We start from the raw sequence: 19,062 nt of genomic DNA on the forward strand, positions 1-19,062 counted from the left end.
GAAGGAAACAAATATCTCTTGCACTCCCGCTATTTTCAAGATGACTGCGGTTCACATTTCAGCTTGGAGCTCTTCAGAGTTTTTTTCTGACCATATACACCCAAGGCTAATGATACAATTTGACAAAAGGTCCCCTATTTCTTTATGAATATACCATGTACTGGGTTCCACCTGCCCCTGAGGGAAGGCACTTTGAACAACTTACATAACTATATTGCATTCTAAATGTACTTAAACATCATAAACCTGAGAGCATACTATTTGTTTAGAACAAAACTTACTTAGTTCCTATTGGATAGTTGTTTATACAGTTTTTATATGATCAAAGCCTGCTAATAACAATTTACCTAAAATTTCCTGTGTATTTACCACGATTCCTTTTGATAAATTTCTAGAAATTGCCTTGGAAATGAAATGTTTAATGACTGCTTATTATACAGTCTGAACTGTGTTTAGAAATGAAATACGCAGTCACGATGCAGGGAAAACTTGAATAGACAGCCTGGGCTATGGGGAATCACTTTCAAGCACAGGACAGGCGGATGAAGAAGAGTCTGAGAATAAATCTACCTTGCACCACCGGTGACAGGGAGCATGACCACTTGATCGTTTCCGTAGGAGATAAAGTCATTCCAAAGCAACCTTCCTTGAGTCAGAAAGCAATTTCTTGACAGGACGATGACTATTCTAATAGGATATAGAGCATTTGCGACTGAGCTCAATTCTAGAAGATAATTTAAATGTACATTTAATGGGTGATAATGTTTTCATGTCACGTTTGGTTCAATTTCAAGGCACCCAAGGCCACGCTTCTCTGTGCCACATTTTAGATGCCTTACACAGACAGAGGCGATGACCTTTGTTACCTCTTCTTATGGACGTTTAGGTCTATAATGCAATGAGCACTTTGAATAAGAATGTATGAAAGTGTGTGTTAGTGGAGGAATGTTACTTCTCTATTTTTACATTTAATTCGAGATTTCTAGTATTTAAAATAGAACAAATTTAGAAACACACGATACAACTTTAAGCACATTTACAAATGGGAGTAAAAGCAGAGAGTGAGGAATGATGCCTGACTTCTTCATTAAAGAAGTTTAATTTCAGTGTCTTAAGCACAATATGTAATACAGCCGAAGAGAGTATACAGGAATAAAACTGGGAAAGGAGAAATCCACTTTAAAAGGCTGACATTGTACTAATTGTGTTACTTGGTCTTTTATTACTGTAACAAAATGCCTAGCTAGATCAACTTAAAAAGAGTGAAGGGTTTATTTTGGCGCACAGTTGGTTACCAAATTGTTGTTGTGGCCCTGTGGCCGCATAGCACCCCGTCATGGACACTACCACATGTGAGAAATTGCTTACTTCATGATTTCTGAGACTGTAATGCTTTTGTTCCCCAACCCCTCAGAGAGTGCTTGGAATGCAAAAATTATCCGATAGTTATTCGTTGAGTAAAGGAATGATCTGTACACATTCCAAGGGCAGAGCAGGCCTGTGACCTGCTGTGCAGAAAATCCTGGTCTCTGCTTTTAATTTCTATTCTACTACCTTGGCCTTCCTCAGCTTATATTTACAAGCTTCTTCTATATTCTTCCTCTTCCTCTTCTCCACCTTCTCATGCCTCCTTTCTTTGCCTTCCTCATTTTATACTGAAGAGCCTCTTCTTTCTCCTCCTCCTTTTTTTATTTTGTTTTGTTTTTGAGACAGAGTTTCTCTGTGTAGCTCTGGCTGTCCTGGAACTTGCTTTGTAGACCAGGCTAGCCTTGAACTCAAAGATCTGCCTGTCTCTGCCTCTAGAGTCCTAGAATTAAAGGCATAATGGTGTGGGTGTTCTTCTTTATATGTATTGTTTTTATTGGTTGATAAATAAAACTTTTTCAGCCAATGGCTTAGCAGAGTAAAACCAGGCAGGAAATTCTAACATCTATCTATCTATCTATCTATCTATCTATCTATCTATCTATCTATCTAGAGAGGAGGCACAGTCAGGGAGATGCCATCTAGCCGCCTAAGAAGTAAGAGGTAACAAACCACGAACCTCATGATAAAATACAAAATAATAGAAATGGGTTAGTTGACGATATAAGAGTTAGTTAGAAACAATGCCTGAGCTGTTGGCCAGAGCAGCTTTATTCAGTAACCCAGAAAAGCAACACATATACAGAAGGACATCCTGCATCAGCATCGACCCCACCGCCCAGCGAGGAGCCACTTATTAACCACAGGTGACAGAAAGTAGAAGCTGGTGATTTGGGCACAGTGGCGGTGGTGGCGAACAGGTAGGAGAGTGAGCATTAAGTTTACATTATCCAGTTGCTATGGGTGAAAGGAAATCTTGAAAATCCAATCTATCCGATTTTGGTTATCTCCGGATGCCATTCACTTAGAACAAAGGAAGACACTTCCTCGGAATCGGGATTTGGTGAGGCGCCAGGAGGATGCTGCGGTGGAACACCTCCACATCCGTTTTTGCTGACTGTGGTGTAGCCCCATCCGCTGGCAGGAAGGCTCACTTCAAGTTTCAGCCACACTGACCACAGGGCAATGCAATTGTCAGGTTGCTGCTAACCAAGATCCAGATTCCTCCTCTGGGATTTAAAGTCCAGAAAGCAGAGCCCGGACTAGCCAGCCAGTCCAAGCACGCAGGGGCGTGGGGACTGAAGGGGAGAGCTGGCGTGGCGTGCTGCGCCCGGTCCTTAGGCAAAGGTCGCCCCGGGTCGAGGGCTGGGCCCTGGCAGAGCATAAGGTACCACGCAGTGCCAAAGGGCCACCGCCTCCCTTCTGCTCTCCATTCCTCTGGGGAGTTCTGAGTTGCCAACTTGCATCCTTGCCACAAGACTGTCCACATTAAACAGTCCTCTTTGTTTTTTCTTTCTTTGGCTGGAAGTGGGGTGGCAATGGGGACAGTTGGTAGTGAATGAGCGATACACACCTGTGCAATACTCTCCAGGTCCCTATGGCTAAAATTACGCGTAAAGAAACTTAACTGCTAGTTCCAGGACAGGCTCCAAAACCACAGAGAAACCTTGTCTCGAAAAACCAAAAAAAAAAAAAAAAAAAAAAAAAGAAACTTAACTGCAAAAACCCAGCTACTCCTGCCCCCTTGCTGGGACCAAACGGCTTCCTGCTCATGCCAGCGGGTTTTCCAGTTGACTAACAGGCGACCATGTTCATCTTTCGACTCAGCTCTCCTGGGACTGTCATGCTAAGGTTCAAATATCTAAGGAAAAAGGAGAACAAACGAAGGCAATCCGGGTGGGGCAGGCGCGCCCGGATCCGCACTCTGAAAGTGGGAAATCCACGACGACCGCGCGTCGCGGTCTGCGGTTTCCTTTCGTTACGAAACCCTAGACATCCGACGTGGGTGCCTGCCTGCTAGTCAGGCGTGGCGTGGGTGGGGAGCCGAGCCGCCAAGGGCGAGGTGTCCTCCGCTGCGTCCCAGTTCAAGTTTCGGTGGAAACTTTCTCTCGGCGGCTCCGCCTCCTTCACCTAGGAAACCCGTGCGCACCGTGGGCCCCGCAACCCGAGTCCCGGGAGCACCTGGCAGGGGCGGGGCGGGACTGAGGGGGCGTGGCCTGCTGGGGGCGTGACAGAGCGGTAGAGGCCTTGGGGGCGGGGCCTGCTGCTGCTCCCCGGAGTCGCCGGGCAGGTTGTGCTCGGCCCCTGCCAGCGCGCCCCGCCCAGGCTCCTCGGAGGGTGCGGGTTGTGGGGCGGGATCGAGCCCGAGACCTGGCCGGCTTCGCCAAGGGCTGACGCGCCGGAGAAAAGTTGTGCCTTGACCTTCTCTCGCCTGGTGATTTGTCCCCCGGTCCCCAGGCTGAGTGGAAGCCAGGACTGGAGGTCACCGCGTCCAGACGCCTGAGGGCAACTGCCCGGGCGTCCGGAGTTGGGTGTTGGGCCCGGTTGAAGCCGACTCTGCCCCCGCGGTTAGTGCCCTGAGCCCTGGCAGCTCGGTTGTCCCCGGGATCTCCGCACAAACTTTCTGACTGTCGAGGGGACACGGCGTGGAGGGAGGATTCGTGGCCGCCCATAGGTAAGAGATCTGCGCTTGAAATATTGCTTTTATTTTATTTTAGGATGTTGGAAAGGCGTCCTGAGAGCCTCCTTCCTGCATCCTGCTGGGCGACAGGAGCAGGTTTTTTTTTTGGGGGGGGGGGCAGGAAGGCTGGGACCTTCCCAGCTCAAAGCCCTGTTACTGCTTGGGACGCTGCCTCTTGCACGCAACGTAACTCATGACTGACCTGGGCAGAGAGGGCCAGCTTGTTTTGACGGAGGAAGATGTCATCAGGTTTTTCTCACTCCCTCGGGCCGCAGTGCCTGGGTCTCCCAGGAGTAACTGGCAAAGGCGATGAGATCTGGATCTGTCTTCCTCGCCAAACCTCCTGGCGTTCACGAAATCGGAGGCGGTGCTTGCAGCGCTTTCCTGGTGTGAACCATTTACTGTTGGGTGACTGTTGCTTAATTTCATAAATTCTCTGGTGAAACTGGACTCGAGCTGTGGTTCTCAGTGATTGTGTGGGTTCCCTGGCTTCAACAAAGCTCTCTTGTTAATAACACTCCTATGAGGTAGTAGACTAGCTATTGTTTTATTTCAAGCTTGGGTAGATGAGGTATTGGTGGCGACAGCTGCTATGTTTGCTTGGAACTTTGGGAACCACGTGTGTGGGTCTGGAGAATTAAGTCTAGGTTGGCTTTAGCCTCCTGTGCTTGACTGATCAGCTGGCAACCATTCCACAGGTGCTGCAGCCCTAGCCATCCAGGTGCAGGGAATACCACCCTCTCCTGGAGGGAAAGAACCCCAAACTGAAGAAAAACAGCTCTCAGGAGGAGGAAGGGTGGGAAATACGGCAGACCAATTGCGCTTCCTTTACATTGGACCAATTACTCTGTTGGCTGCTCTGGGAGGGTCCTGCTGTCAAGTTCATCTCATTAAGAAGTCAGCTGCTTTCAGCTAATAGCCATAGCAACTCTGGTGAAATTATATAGGCCATTGGAAAATAATTCCTGCTTAATCACCTTTATCCTGTCGATTAACAAGGGGGAAAAATATCCCCTCCTTAATGTACATGCCTGACCTGCAGTTCAGTTGTACACCTGGCACTAGATAGGATACCTCTGAAGCTATCTGGAGCCTATGGACCCCAGCCAGTGTCCCCATCTGGGAAACGTCAGTGGTCTTCTTGGGACAGAAACTGAGTGAGAGGTTCAGTCCAATATAGCCGACAGGTTGGCTTAACTTTTCAGATACTTAAAGACTGATCTTTTTGAGCACCAATGAATTCTTTCTCATGGCACTGCTAACAATTTTATACTGTGGTCCCACTTATCATTTGTCTTATAGGGATATGATTAAATTATCTGGGAAGAAGGGCAAGAGGACTAGGCATTGCTGACGTGGATTTAGAATAGTGAGAGCAGTTTAATAATTCAGGCTCGACTATCCAGCTAGTTTTTTCTTGCTTCCAACAAGAGGCACTATGGGGCATCCTACTTTAGATGTAGGCCTTTTGAGACTAGAAATGACAAGGGTGTACTGTTTTGTTTTGTTTTTTTTTTCTGTCAGAGTAATACAGCGCTGGACAGTTCTTAACCTCCCAGGTTTAGTTCAGAACTTTTCCTGCAAACTTCTTTGTGTAGCAGGACGCTAATAGACAATGGCTGTAGCAAACAGATGTATGGAGATATGTGGCAAGGTGGGGTTACATAGAAGATGCTGGGGAGTAAAACTGAGCCTGTGTTACTTTTTTCTTTCAGTACCACGGGTTGAAATCAATGCCTCAGGCACGCTAGCTAGGCAAACACTTTACTATGGTCTGACATCCTCAGTCCTCTTGGTTACTTTAAAAAGGAGAATCTGGTGAAAATATTACAGAATGGCCATCTCTGATCTCCGCTTAAGGAACTCGATCTCCATTCTGTGTGCAGTTGTCTGTGGTAGCTCACAGGCCTATTCAAAAGGGGGACCCTTGGACTCCGGCTTTGAAGCACAGTTTGTAGCGACTTCATCTTCAATTCCCTGACTTCCAAGCACTAGTGAACCACCTATATGGAGAACAGTGCTCAAGAGTGACCAGAACCCCAAGGATTCTGTTTATGGATCTCCTGGATAAAACAGTAACAGAAACAAACCTTTCTACAGCGCTGTGATTGACAAGTGCTTTCAGGTGTGCCAGATTAAGGCCGTGTGCTTAGACCATACAGGAGGAGGACAGATGACGTTCAGGGCTGCAAAGAGACTTGTTTAGGACATACCCAGCTTCTGGGAGTAGTGGACTCAGACTTCAATATAAGATTGTTGACTCATGGGCCATACTTTTAATTTTTCCCATTACAATTCATGAAGTTTTTGGATGTAAAATGGGGTTTTTGTTTTTATTTAAAAGTCTCCCCCCCCCCACCGCCGTCCCTCTCTACCCCTCTCCCTCTCTCTCCCTCCTCCTTCCCTCCCTCCCCCCTCCATGTGTGTGCACATGTTTTGGAAGCCAGAAGTCAATGTTGATGTTTTTCTCAATATCTCTCCACTTTACCTTTTGAGACAGGATCTTACTGAACCAGTAGTCCTGAGGGGTTTTGCTGTCTCCACCTCTGGCCACCCCCGTCCTGGGATTGCGAAGCTTAACTTTGCAGCTTCCTTTTATTCTGGGACGCTGTTACTGGAACAGACACCAGAGAGGCTTCTGAGTTAAGTTCTAAGAGCAAGGATGCCACTGCCTTCTGAAAGAGAAGTTGAGCTATTTTTGATGAATTGTAAAGATTTTTCTTCTCTTTATAAATAAGATTTTTACCTGCTTCTGATTATATCACTAACATAAAATGATTATATTCATGATCATGTATGCTATATATCATTCAAAATAAAAAACTAGGCATTAATGAAGTATAATGTCGAAAAAAATACGCCATATTTTGAAAAATATATATTTTGAAAAGCCTGATGTAAGTACATGTATTTTTTTCTGTTAAACTTTTCCTTGTAAATATGACAGCTGATACTGAAACTCTAGATCAAAAAATTATTTTCCTTATGTAAAGTGTATATTTACTGTTGTTAGTAACAACTGGAGTTATACTATACAACTTTCAAGTTGTCTTACTCAGTCATTCGTTTATTTTGCTGAGTTGAGAATGCCACCCCGAGCCTCAGGCGTGGCAGGTAGATGTTCCTTCCCCTCCGCTACCATCCTAGCTGTTGCTTTTTATTTTTAACGTGACGGTGTATCTTGAAAGGGTTTCCGTGATCGTGCACGCAGATGATCCTTGTGTCTTTTTAAGTTGCTGTACAGTATTGTATTGAGCAGCTGTCTCATGGCCTCTAGAAATCACCCTTGGAATTTTTTAAGGCACACGCATGTGCTTTCTGCAGGACAGGCTTGTGGAAGAGGTACCGATAGGAAAACGTCAACTTTCTCTGATTTGTGTTTCCTCTAATAGTGTCCTTTCAGTGTTAGAAGACAGTAACACTTTCTTTCTGGGTGTATAAGGTTGAGGACAGGTGACTGGGGAGGCCACCGCAATGCAAAGCTCTAAGGTGGGGTTCACCTCATTTCCTTACATTTCAGGTTCTTTTTGGTTTTAGTGTTTTCCCCAAAGAGGAGGAAGTAATTGATAACAGTTATAAAATTACTCTGCCGTTGTTGGACGATTTGCTAATTAGATTTGTAAAGCATAGTTTTTTCTTTTAACATTTTCTTCAGAACATTATTTTAGTACATGCTGTTAAGGAGTTCAGAAAATCCAGAGTAGCCAGGAACGTATTTTGGCTCCTCTCTTTGTGTTGTTAGAGTTTGCCTCTTTGTCATGGATCAATTATAGGGTCTTTGGTCTTGTGGAAAGTTTCAGGAATCGATCATCCTTTTGATGTGTGTGCATGCTTGTCTGTAGAGCTCAGAGGACAACCTTGGATGCCATCCTTAGTGATGTCTACTCCTCCTTCAAGACGGGGTGTGTCGTTGGCCTGCAGCTCACAGGCCAACCAGTGAGCCTCATGTGTCTTCCTGTCTCTGCCTCCCAGGTGCTGGGATCAGATGTGTGTGCTAACATGTGCGGCTCTTTTCTGTGTGTTTTGAGGATCCCACCCATGTCCTCCTGCTTTCAGGGAAGCGCTTAGCCTACTGAGCCTGGTGTTCCTAGCCCCTGATTTTCTACGTGAAAAAATTTCATACTAAAATAAGAATTTCTTAGACGTGGACTTCATTTGTATATCTTGTTTTGATTTATTTTTGTTGGGGGAAAATACACATCTAATAAGTTATTTTTGATTATTGTCTATAACACTAGCATTTTTTGAGATGTTGAATATTTGAAATTATATATATATATATATATATATATCACAAGGTATTTGCATTTTTGTCAGATTTTAAAGCCATGATGTATTAGTTTAAATGCTTATGAGAACTCAAACAATAGGGTTTTTATTAACCTTTATTTGCCTGAGGAAACATGAAAGTATTTGATGTTTACCTATCGATCGTAATAAAAAACCTCAGCCAGCTGTGGCAGCCATATCTATAATCCCTCACAGGAGCATTTATAGAAAGATAATTGCTGCAAGTTTGATATCAGCCTGGGCTACATAGTGAGCTAGCCTGGGCTACATAGTGAGCTAACCTGGGCCATAATGGGAGACACCCCCCCCCCATCTCCTTCCCACCTCAAGCCAAAACACCTGAAATCAAAACCCAAACTTAACAGCTAATGCTTATTTCCTGTCAGCTTGATGAGTTTTCCTCCAAAGTTCCTCCTTGTGCTCCTTTGACGTTTGACTGCTTAGGACTTGGTGTGTCGTTTTGAAAAGTTGTTATGGACAGTAAAACTCAGCTTGTAACAGCTGAGAAATGGTTGGCCCATCCCCTTTTTGTTCAATGCAGTCCTCCCTCTTGACTATGTTTTAGGATTGGGTTGTCACCAAGGAGTGGTCATTCCTTCACAGTGAATCATAAGATGATTAGGGTTGGCAGTGTTTGCTGCCTGAGTTTGCTGACTCAGCCTGACTGACTTCCTCTAGGTTCTGTCATGCCAGGAGTCAGCCCTCTACTAGTTAATTCCTAAATTTACATCTTTATTGCTGACCTTTGGAACCCTCGACTTTCATTTCCAGTTTCTTCCTTATAGGTCTACAGGTAGATCCTGATAACAAGCAAGTTAAACTACGGAAAACCTGAAGGTGTTAATGTATACCTGTAATCCTGGTATTTTAAGATTGAGGCAGGAGGATTCACAGTTCAAGGCCAGATTGGCTGCACAAGAAGACCCTATCTCAAAATATATGTTATACAATGTAATACATGTCAATATAATATAATTCAATACTGTACAGTATACCATGCAATGTAACACAGCATGAATAATAACCCACACCTTAATCTCCTATCAGAGTTACTTATATTGAGGGGAATCACGTGCTATTGATTGTCTCTTTTTGCACAGATAATTATACTTTTCATCTTGCTTCTGCTTTGCTTTTCTTCTCCTCTTTGACCATTTCCACGTCAAGGTCATTTTAATTGCTATTGTCTCTCTTTGCTCATGTTTCACGGCCCTTATTGCCTGCTGGGAAGTGACTCAACCCAAGGTGTAAAGGTTTGTTTGATGGGTCAACTTTGTTAGGCAACAGCAAGGTGTTGGTACTCATCCTGGGTGTGCCTGTCAGAGTGTTTCTGGATGGGATTCAACTTGGAGTTTGTAGATTTAGTAATGCAGATTGCTCTCCTCAATGTGGGCAGGGCTTATCCACTTGATTGAAAGTCTCAGAAGAACAAAAAGGTTGATGCAGCATGGGCTTGTTCCCTCTTACTGTGGGGTCTGGTGATTACTAGGTTCTTCTTCCCTGCCTAATCGAGTTAGGGTTTTGGTCTTTGCTTGAAGGTTTGGACCCAAATGGAAACATTGCTTCTTGGATTTCAACTTTCCAACAGCAGACCTTGGAATTTCTTAGCATATATAATCACATGTATTAATTCCTTATAATAATTCTGTTTATAAGGACTGATCTCTCTCCCTCCCTCCTTGTCTGCCTCCCTCCTCTTTCCTTCCCCCTCTCTCCCACCCCCTCCCCTGTCCTTTCCCCTATCCATCATCTCCATCATCTCCATTTCCCAGCTCTATCATCTTTATCTCCCATATATCTCCCAACTCCCTTCTATCTCCTGTCATCTCCATCATCTCTTCTCCTGGCTGTGTTACTCTGAATAACCCTGACTCACAGGGGCCTCTGTGACCTGACGCTCTGGGCAGATGCTCTGTTTGGAGGCTGAGCTTGCCCTGTTCCTCATTCCTGAACTCACCCTACCTCTTCCTTCCTCCTCCCAACTCTTCTGTTTCAGGAATGCACATTATCGAAACCTAGTTCAGCACCCTTGCTCTGCATTCGTTCCTCCTTGGCTGTCTTTCCCGAAACGATGTCTCGACATCTCATTTCTCTCTGCACTGCCATTTTAGGAGCTTGGCCTTTTGATGGCCTCTAATGTTATCTTTGAAATGTTTGTCCTTTTCTCCAGTGTTGCTATAAACTGGTTAGGATATACTTACAGATCCTCCACCATTATGGGCCTGCCTTTATTTATTTATTTAGTAGATGAACAGTGTGTATTTACTTACTATTATTATTTTAAAAGTACTAAGCTCTACTGAGGGAAGAAAAACCAAATGAAGACCTTTGCCCTCCCAATCTTGAGAAAATGGCAGAAATGTCTAATTCATTCTTAGAGGGACCCAACCCTTTCCATGTTTTGTGTCTGCCTGTAGACGGAAGTTTCTGTCGTGCTGAGTCCCACAGCCATTCTGTCCCCCCAAAAACACACACAGAGGCTTCTATTAATTATAAACTGTTTGGCCTATTGCTCAGGCTTATTACTGACTACCTCTTACAACTTAAATTAACCCATGAATCTTATTATGTATAGCCATGTGGCTTGTTACCTTTTCTTATCTTACTTCCTCTGCATCTGGCTGGTGACTGTGTCTCTGCCTTTCCTCTTCCCATAATTCTTAGTCTGGTCACCCCATCTATACTTCCTGCCTAGCTACTGCCCAATCAGCGTTTTATCAAACTAATACTAGGGACCGATCTTTGCAGTGTGCAAGAGCATTGTCCCACAGCACTTGCCAGTTCTTTGAAGTTGTTTCAAGAAAGGGAATGTACATATTATTCTTAACTTGGAGTCAACCTTTATTAAAGAAAAAAACTGACTAGTGTTTAAAGTCTGGTTGAATGGTCTATGAGATGGCTCAGCAGAGGACACAGGTTCAGTTCTCAGTGCCCATGGAATTGAAACTCTAGGGGGATCTAACACCTCTGGCCTCCACGGGCACTGGCACTCATGTGTACACTCCCTTCCCACGTATACATAACTAAAAATGCAGTAAATCTTTGAAGTTCTGTTGAGCCTGTCTTCCCCAAGGTATTGGTTTGAAGCTATTTGGTGCCATCTGGTCCTCTGGATTCTCTTATAATTACCTTTGCTCTGCTTCTCCCCAAGTCGTTCTCCATTTTCCTAAATTTGCTAGATAACACTTGAGGCAAGTAACTTTGAACACATGTAAAGAAGAAATATGGAAAGTGAGCTGTGAGCTCCTAGGAACTTTGTGTATGTCTAATTTTATGCCAATTTCATCCCAGCACAGTGTGACATTCATTAGTTTTCCTGCAGTGGGATTTAGTTTTAGAGAGTCACCATTGGAAATTGGATCTCATTCTTATCCTTGGCTGATATTTAAATTTAAAACATCGCTCAGCCTCTGTGCTTTTCATCTCCATTGCTCTGTTCTCTTGTGCTCGCTTTAAACCTAGCACAGTTTACTTAGTTATGTCTTTTGTTTACCAGTTCTCTCCAAATAAGAATGTAAATCTCTGTCCTCTATGAAGGGCAGCTATCACTCTCTATTAGCTTTGGCTGACTTGGCTTTATATCTCATGTCATAGACCAGTGGCCCAGCACTCTGGAAATGTTTATTATTTGAAAGAAGGGGATGTGCTAACACATCCTTTCTATCTAGACTTAACCTCTGTGCATCTCTGTGTCTTAAGCTTCCTGTTGCATCCTCTGGAATGTCTTTCCTTTTTTTCCTTCTTTGCTCAAGGCTGCTTATTATGGTTTGAATGTGAAATATCTGAACAGATGAATACATTGATATGTTGGCACCATCTCAGGCCTCTGTTTTGGGAGGTGGTGGAAACTTTAGGACATAAGGAAGCAGGTCATTAGGGGTGACTTTGAAAAGGTATACCTGGTCCTTGGCTCCTTCCTCATCTCCTCTTCCTAATTACCACAAGGGGAAGAAGTTCCTCTGTCATGAGCTTCTGCTACCATTATGTTGTGACCAAACTCATGGGCCAAGTCACCATGAACACAAACATTTGTAGCAATGGGCCAACTCAAATCCTCCCTTGAGATGTTTATGTTAGGTAATTAATCATAGGGACCAGTAAAGCCAGCTAACACATCCTTTCTATCTAGACTTATGTTGTGTGTGACACACATGTACGCACACACATGCTCACATGCTTCTCCTGCTATTGTAGTAATAGCCACGCTGAGAACCAAGTTAGTTTACGTTTTTCTGGAAATTCCTGGCTCGTCTTTGCACATATCATCTTACCTGAGATATTATTGCAACAGTGATGATGATCTTTATGCCTATCATCAAAGTCTCCAGGGTAGCAGATGCTTGCCATCAGGAGATTCCTTCACCTGTACCATGTAGGGGTTCTGCTGTAACATAGTTCATGCAGGAGTATGCCATTCTCTGGCCTTCAAGGAGCAGGCAGCATACTCCTTGGAAGAGTTTAGCATATAAGTAGGAAGGTCCTTAAGTAAAATGAGAAAGAAGGGAAAAAGTATCCGACCACGGACAGACACTTATGGGATATTTCTTATGGACGTCCCTTGACTTGATGCTGTAGAAGGTCAGCATCAGGACATTTGGTTACCATGAACCTCCCCCTGGCCTACTGAGCTACGAGCAGAACTCCAAGAAGGGATCCGAAGAGACCATGCTGAAGGACAGGACTGAATGGGGCTGAGAGCTCGTGACTTTCAGGTTCTTTGTCAGTAAATGACCATTCCTGACTTTCTTGCCCTTCTTGGTAAGCTCCGAAGAGGAACCTATTTTCTCTTCCTAAAGGCTTCCTCTTCTTGCCTCCAAGCCAAGGGAGTGCTCAGCAACGATTAGCGTGTAATGATGGCACAGGGATATTCCTCTGAGCAACTGGAGAGCTGTAGGCGTGTCACACACTGACAGGTGCAACAAATCTCTCTTTGCTGTTTTGAAATATCACTGCCAGGGGAGTTGTATACAACTTGTTCTGACAGAGTGGTCTTAAATATTCATTCCTTTTACCCATTGCTTTAAGAGAAGCGCCAGCATTCAGTCTTCAGTTTGCCAGCAGCAATTTTGAAGAAATTGTATTATAACTTTTTCAAGAGACCTATTTTCACATAGCTTATTTATTTAGGTATTAAATAAATAATATTAATTTTTTAATAATATTTTTAGTGATATAAGAAGATATACTTTGGGGTCAGTGGAAATCATCATGCTAGGTGGTTATCTTTGACCAGTTATACCTTCTGGTAAGTTAATAAACAATATTTAGTATTGTGTGAGGCTGTGAGGGTGTAATGGAAAGGATGCTGTTTAAATGTGAATATGGTTCAAATCCTTGATATATTTATAAACTAGTAAATGCATGGTATATTAATTGGTAAACGACCAAGTTGCTTTTCTTTGATGACTCTTTGCTTATTCATCTATAGAATGGAGAGTCATCTATACGATGTAATGGCATACACCTTTAAGCCTAGCTATTAACAGGCTGAGGCGGGAAGATCATGAGTGGAATGCTTGCCTGACATGGGCCAGGCACTGAGTTTGAACCCTAGTACCACAGGAAGGGGATAGGAGAAAGAGGAGGTAATAATGGCCCTCTCAGGAAGTTTCTATGAGGTTTGAATAACATAGCATATATATGTAAATTGCTTAATATTAAGTAATGATTGGTATGTTCTGTTGTTACTTACGTGCTAGAGATCTAGGTCGCACCCTTCCAAGGGCTCTAAAGGTGGTTCAACAGATGAATTAGCAATGTCTGAAGAACAGCCGAAGATGGTGACAAGTACATATCTAAGACATAGAAAATCAGACAAAAGGCAGCGAAGTATTATGTATACAGACGGGAAGTTCAAGAAAGCAGAAAAATGGTCACAGTCTTCAAGATTCATTGTGGGAGCTGTAATAGGGCTCCTTTCATCTCATATTGTAGAAGTGGGAGGGGCTAACTGGTTACCTGGCCAAAGTGTGGGAGAGGTGAGATGGGTCTCAGGGAAGCCCAAACTGGACAGTATAGTGTGAATTCTAATTGGTCTTAAAAATAAAAACCTGGAGTCAGATATTTGGGGTGAAAGCTGAAAGATCAGAGAAGCAGCGTAGCAGCCACTAGCTCTTCCCTCTATGAAATCCTCAGATCAAATCAGGTATCCTGTCTCTACAAGTCCTCAAGACTGAATGTCATGCATTCCTATCTTCTCCTGCCTCATATTCCTCTCTCCATCCAGCTGTATCCCTTCCTGTCTTTTGTGCTGGGATTAAAGACATGTGACTCCCAAGGACTGGGATTAAAGGTGTGAGTCATCATTGCCTGGCTCTGTTTCTCTTTTAGACTGGATCAATCTCGTTTAGCCCAGGGTGGCTTTGAACTCACAGAGATCCATCTGCTTTTGCCTCCCTAGGGCTGGGATTAAAGGTGTGTACCACAACTGCCTGGCCCCTATGGCTAACTAGTGGCTTAGCTCTGCACTCGGATCTTCAGGCGAGCTTTGTTTGTGAGACCACAAACACAATCTCTCCACAGGACAGTTTGTACTGCCTCTACTCTGTCTCATATCTGCCTCTCTTAACACCCGTTTTCTTCACCTGGCTCAGGGCGTGGTTGTAGCAAACCAAAGAGAACTCAGGAAGAGGATCTGCCCTTCCCAGTTCTCAGTCATCTCAGGAATGGTTCTGGTCAGTGTTAATTAGTGTTAATGCTTTTCCTTGTGCTCGGGGCCAGAGATTATCAGACTTCTTTGGAATTCTCCTGGATTAGGGAAGAGGAACCATTTTTAAAGAAGGGTTGTACAATCTTAGGAGAAAAGAGGGATGCTGGACAGCAAGAGCCAGAGGTGTGTTTACTCCTAAGGGGGACATGGAGCTTGAGCGGGTAGATATGTAGGATGTTGAGCCAAGGGCATGGGTGCAGAAGAAAAAGGTGACTTGTGTTAGTCAAACAGGATGGAGCAGGCAGAGGGTGGATGATTTCAAGTGGTTGGTTGAACAGTTCCCCCAACTTGATACCTGTCATATTGGATCCTGGCTTTTGTTGTTTAATATGGGTTTCATTTTGTAGGCCAACTACTTGATTTAGTAACTAGAGGATTATTTCAAAAGTGTGTTGAGAAATTGTGCTCACTTACTGTAGATAAAGTAGTCTTTTTAAAGGGAGATACACATCCTGGTAATGTCTTAGATGCTAAATACTGTGAGGATGTAAGCTTGGTGCCATCTTCCCTTCCCTGTAAAGAAGCAAACAGAGAACACAAAATAACAGAAACCCCACCTGGATATGACAGCTCACTTGGGAAGCGGAGGCAGGAGGATTGCCAAAAGTTTTAGGCCAGCCTGGGCTACAGAATGAGACCTTGCCCCAATCTAACACACAGACACACACACACACACACACACACACACACACACACACACTTAAACCCCCTAAACAAAAGAAAAACCCAATACTGTATTTCCCAGTAACTAGAAAGATGAGTCAGATACAATCTTGTTTTGAGAGGAATTCTAACCAATAAGATCTGTAAAAGGTTAGGACTTTGTTACCCCTGAAGAAAGAGCAGATGTGGGGATGGCTACTAGTAACTGCTAAAATCATAAATCCCACAATCCAGTCCCCTTTTTCCTCCCACGGCAAGGGAAGCAACTAGGCCACTGGCTCATGGGGAGCTTTGAAGTGTTAAGTCAGTCAAAAACCTTGGGTTCACTGATCAATCTTATAATCCCCAAAAGAGAAAAAAGTGAATGTTATATGTTTCCTGATTTAATAGGAAATAGAGGTATCTATAAAGTTTCTTGCCAAAGCACCTAATATGATTCTGATCAAGATTTTTAGATTTAACTACTTTTTATTTATTTATTTTTTTTCTTTTTTTTGATGGGTATTTTATTAAATTAGATTCTAAATAAATGTGTGTGTGGTAAGGGTCTTGTAGGAAGATCCTTGGTGGTAAGAAGCAGTATTCTTTTCTCGTGGCGCCTTTAAGGATCACATTTAGAGTGAGATGCTGCAGGGCTTCCCTCCTATTCTGTCCCAGCAGATTCTGCAGAATCCACATTGTCAACAGTAGTTAAATAAATTACCACACCCTGTTTTACACTGACCACTGACTTTTTCTACTAGACCAGTAAACCCAACAAATAAGAAGACAGAGAATTCACAATGGCTTCTTAAAATGCTGCTGTAGAACCGAACCACTGAGTGGTACCATTTGTCTAAGTTCATTGTCTTCTTGTAGAATTTACCTGGAAGTTATCTCTGATGTCTCATCCTAACTCTCCCATATCACCCACTAGTGAGCATTCACGAATGAAGACCAGTCTTAAGACTTACATCTTGGGGTCCCGGGAATGGGAGTGAGATTTGAAGACTGGACCTCCACTGTGGTTGCTTCTGTTCCTCCACACTCCAATCTTCATGCATTCTTGTCAGATTTAGAATGCACAGCTAAAAATCTCGAGACAGGGTATTATGTTGCCCAGGGTGTCTTCACACTCGCTCCATAGGTAAAAATGGCTCTAAGTTCCTCTGCCTCCTGCCTTTACTTTGCAAGAGGTGGGGGTTAAAGGCATGCCACCACACCTGACTTAAGTCAATTGTTGATCGTTTAGCACGTTAATTGTTTCTTCTCACACAGTTGCCATGACCGCTATGCTATGTGATGCTCTGTCTGCAGGGTTCTGAATTTCTGTTAATATATTTCTATGAAAATTCCAGAGAGAGAGGGGGAGGGGAAGGAGAAAGGGAGGGAGGGAGGGAGGGAGAGAGAGAGAGAGAGAGAGTGAGAGAGAGAGAGAGAGAGAGATTTTTATTTATTTTTTAAGAACAGGAAAAATCTTAAACAAACTTAAGATTTACATTTTTAATCTTTAAAAACTCTTTATATGTTTGAGCGCTTTGCCTACATGTATGTCTGTAGCATGTGTGTACTCGGTGCCTGCAGGGGACAGGAGAGGGTGACGGATCCCCTAGAACTGGTTACAGATGGTCTATCATGAGCCGTTTTGTGGATGCTGGAAATTGAGCCCAATCCTCTGGAAGAGGAACCAGTGCTCCTAACCATCTCTCCAGCCCAAGTGAAGATTTAATTAGTTCAACCAGAATGTGGAAGTCTCCAATGGACACATTCCTCAGTTCGTTTTAGTGGAGGAAGAGAGAAGAGACCAGAGATGGATAGGAGACACAGCAACTACGTTTGGCTCTTGGTTTGAAGAGAGTAACTATGAAGTCATTAAAAATAATATTATAAGGCAATTTGGAAAATTCAGGCTCTGACTAGATAGCGGATAAGTTAATGAACTATATTTTATTCAGGGAATTATAACAATATTATGAAATGGAGGTACAGAAAGTTGTGTAAGGGTAAGGAGTGGGGATGGAAGATTACTGTGGGCTGACCAAGGCTAGGCAGCACGCTGTTAACTCTGGGAGCTGGGTGGTGGTCTTCCTGGTGTTATTTTCTATAGCTGGTATATGCTTGATTTTTCCTATTTATAAAAAGCAGGGATGAGAATTCTAGAGTCTTTGTTAACCCTCCAAGTTCTTGGCAGTGTTTTGGAAATCGTGTGTGTGTGTGTGTGTGTGTGTGTGTGTGTGTGTGAAAATCAAAACTGCTGAGAGTTTTGCAATTTTGTTTTCTCACCCCTGTTGATTTCAAGATTTCAAGGTACAATTTGAATATAATCACACTGCATAGACTGCCTCCAAGAGGGATTGTGGCAGATCAGAATTTATTATTTTTTGAAGTAGCACTGTATGCTTAAATGCAGGCTTAAACATACATGTTATTATCATGATAATGGACCAAATGGTGTGGCTAAACACTGACTTATTTCACACATGCTTCAGTAGTTTTGAGAAGGGAAAGAAACCAGAAATTCATATATAGAATTTCTTTAAATAATGCCTAGATCGTGACTTAGATTACTAAAAGTAGCCTATTTAAAAGTGCATGTTGCCTTTAGAAGTTATACTATTGACTTGCTATGGTCTTATATGCTTTTCTTGATAATTTTCATATTGAATTTCTTTCAAATAAAAGAACCCTACATTTTGGGGGTATCATAAACCATAGTTGGAAAATCTCAAAATCACACTATCCTTTTTGTTATTCCCAGAATTAGAACATAGATGGTCTGTTTGCTGTTTTATGAGAGCAGCAAAGCTCCAGTCTCCCTTCTTCACGCCGAGCCGCTGCACAGATTGCCTTGTATAAGTTTATGCCATCTAAGAGAATCATTCTGAGATATCCCACATTTAATTATAAGATCTAAAGCATGAGAGGAGACAGGATAGGGAACTGAGTCAGCTAATATTGTGGGGGCCGTTCTTGGATATATGCTGAAACCCTCCTGTAAATACCAACAGTCAACCCTGCATCTTGTTACATCTAAACTATCCATACTATTGACCTCAGCCAGTCTAGAGGTACCAGGACTACTTAAGCATTGTCATCAAGCCCCACCCCCACCGTCTTCGACTCACGTTACCCTGACTTTCCTATGTGTAGCCGGTGTACATTCAATGTTGTATATGTTTTCCCTTTTCAGATTCTGATTATAAAACTACTGTTTGCTTTTAGATATGTTGCACTTGTTTCCAGTTGCTATCTAATCTATTTTTCTCCCCCTGAGACAGGGTTTCTTTATGCTGTCCAGGAACTTAGGCTGTAGATTGCATAGAGATTTACCTGCCTCTGCCTCCTGAGTGCTGGGATTAAAGGTGTGGGCCACCCC

At 43.3% G+C, this 19,062-nt stretch overlaps 1 protein-coding gene across 2 annotated transcripts in view; it reads left to right on the top strand.

Moving 5' to 3' along the window:
- The first annotated feature begins 3,665 nt into the window (after positions 1-3,665).
- Positions 3,666-19,062, top strand: part of Fhip1a (FHF complex subunit HOOK interacting protein 1A) — a 209,443-nt gene continuing 194,046 nt past the window's right edge. For both annotated transcript variants that reach the window (XR_005974937.1, XM_041659420.1), the window contains exon 1: positions 3,666-4,039. The gene's annotated coding sequence lies outside the window, so the exon portion shown is untranslated. The remainder of the gene's footprint in view (positions 4,040-19,062) is intronic.

Source organism: Microtus oregoni, unplaced genomic scaffold (genome assembly GCF_018167655.1).
Source record: "Microtus oregoni isolate MIOR12 unplaced genomic scaffold, Mior012 000010F_ref0000083, whole genome shotgun sequence".
Taxonomy (NCBI): Eukaryota; Metazoa; Chordata; class Mammalia; order Rodentia; family Cricetidae; genus Microtus; species Microtus oregoni.